The sequence below is a fragment of the Arachis ipaensis genome, chromosome B9, assembly GCF_059453495.1.
Source record: "Arachis ipaensis isolate K30076 ecotype BB chromosome B9, ASM5945349v1, whole genome shotgun sequence".
In the NCBI taxonomy this organism is placed as follows: Eukaryota; Viridiplantae; Streptophyta; class Magnoliopsida; order Fabales; family Fabaceae; genus Arachis; species Arachis ipaensis.
In genome coordinates, this window is record NC_142444.1 from 74,642,570 (window position 1) to 74,644,823 (window position 2,254).

General features: G+C 42.5%; 1 non-coding gene across 1 annotated transcript; it reads left to right on the plus strand.

The window, feature by feature from the left end:
• Positions 1-1,112: 1,112 nt before the first annotated feature.
• Positions 1,113-1,216, plus strand: LOC148545050 (small nucleolar RNA R71). The gene has a single exon (XR_015900775.1). It is a non-coding gene; the product is annotated as a small nucleolar RNA R71 (small nucleolar RNA).
• The last annotated feature ends 1,038 nt before the right edge of the window (positions 1,217-2,254 follow it).

Sequence of the window (2,254 nt, forward strand, 5' to 3'; positions counted from 1 at the left end):
GCATTTGTTGAATTGCCTTGATGAATGGTATGTTCACATGCAGAGATACAAACAAGTCTAGGAACCTTGAGTATATTCTTTTTCCCACAGCACCATTGAGCAGTTGAGGGAAGGGTGCATAGAGCTTCAGCAGCTCTTGTTGTGAGATTTCTGGTTCTTGGCGATCTCTATCCTCCTCCTTTGTTGAGTTGTATTCAGGTTGTTTGCAAAGCTTGCCTTTCTTGTCTTCAGTCTCTTGATCACTTGCAGTGACCATTTTGCAATCTTCCTATCTTACTTTCTTTGCTTCTCCTTTGGGGTTTTTCTCCGTGTCACTTGGGAAGCTATCAGTAGGTTTGGGAATCTTCTCAGCTAAATATCCCACCTGAAATTCTAGCTTCCTGATGGTCTCTCCCTGGTTCTTAATATTGGCTTGCACCTCCTCTTTGAACACCTTATTTTCTTGAATCTCTTGGCATATTCCTTCAAGTAGGGCTTCAATCTTAGAGAGCTTGTCATCAATTGATGAGTGATTCAGAGCAGATGTGCTATTTTAGTTTTGATAGGCGTGTGGAGAAGTGTTGTTGTGGGGGTGTTGAGATGTCCTCTGTGTGAATTGCTGGTGAGCTGCATTGTTGTTGGAGTTGTAACGTCTCTGGTCTTGGTTTTGATCTTGCTCACTTCCCCACCCAAAGTTTGGGTGGTTTCTCCATCCAGGGTTATAGGTCTTGGAGTATGGATCATAGTTTTTCCTTGGTGAATTCTCAATGTAGTTGGCTTGCTCCTGACTCCCCTCTGCTTCTTCATTCACTCCTTCTTGGGTTGTTGATGAAGTGGAGATTGCTGCTACTTGGTTCTTCTCCATCTTCTTGGTGAGGTCAGCCAGCTGCTGGGTAATGAGCTTGTTTTGGGCCAACAGAGCATCTACATTGTTTAGCTCCATTACTCCTCTTGTGTTCCCTCTTTCGGAAGCATAGAAGTAGTCGTTCTCTACTACTGTTTCAATAACATCTATGGCTTCCTCAATAGTCTTCTTCTTGTTCAAAGATCCTCCGGATGAATGGTCTACGGCCTTCTTTGACTCATAAGAGAGTCCTTCATAGAAAATGTGCAGCTGCACCCATTCGTTGAACATGTCAGGTGGACACCTCCTTGTTAAGTCCTTGAACCTCTCCCATGCTTCATATAGAGTCTCACCATCCTGTTGTCTGAAAGTTTGGACCTCAGCTCTCAGCCTATTGATTCGTTGAGGAGGGTAAAATCTTGCTAAAAATTTGTTCACCACGTCTTCCCAAGTTGTCAAGCTTTCCCTTGGGAAGGATTCCAACCACTTGGATGCTTTGTCCCTAAGTGAGAATGGAAATAGGAGCAGTCTATAGGCGTCAGGGTGAACACCATTAGACTTCACTGTGTCACATATTCTCAGGAAGGTGGTCAAATGTTGATTGGGGTCTTCTTGAACACCTCCTCCAAACGAGCAATTGTTCTGAACAAGGGTGATGAGCTGTGGTTTAAGTTCAAAGTTGTTGGCATGGATTGTTGGCTTTTGGATGCTACTTCCACAATTGCCTGGGTTTGGATTGATGTAAGAGCCCAAAACTCTTCTATCCTCCACAACATGATTTGCTCTACCTCCTCCCCCATGGTTGTGATCCTCTTCTTCATGATGGTTTTCCATGTTGTCTTCCATGTTTGTTTCAAAGAATTCCTCTTCTTCCTCAGCACCAACCACTTTCTTTCCTCCCTCCTTAATCTAAGGAAGGTCCTCTCAGGTTCAGAATCGAAGGAAGTTGAAGCCCCGCTTCTTCTCCCTGTCATACAACCATCAAGTGCAAGCAAGAAAAGATAGGTGCAGAAAGTATTTGTGTCAGAATTACTGTTAGTTGTGGGTGATGCAATATATCAAACAGTTAGTGGGTTAGCAAACAAAATTGAAAATAACAAAGTAAAACAAAAGAGTAGAGGGGGAAGGGAAGAAGTTTAACGAAAACAAAAAGTAAATCACTCAAACAGAAAATGAAATTCACAAAAATAAAAATGCTCAATCTAGTGATCTTCCAATTTAATCATTGTTGATGCACAATCAATCCCCGGCAACGGCGCCATAAACTTGATGCACGGAAAACTTGTCTCTCAACAAATCTCCTTTTGGCAAGTGTACCGAATTTGTCGTCAAGTAAAAACTCACAATAGAGTGAGGTCGAATCCCACAGGGATTGATTGATCAAGCAACTTTAATTAGAAGAATGTTCTAGTTGAGCGAATCCAGAATTTG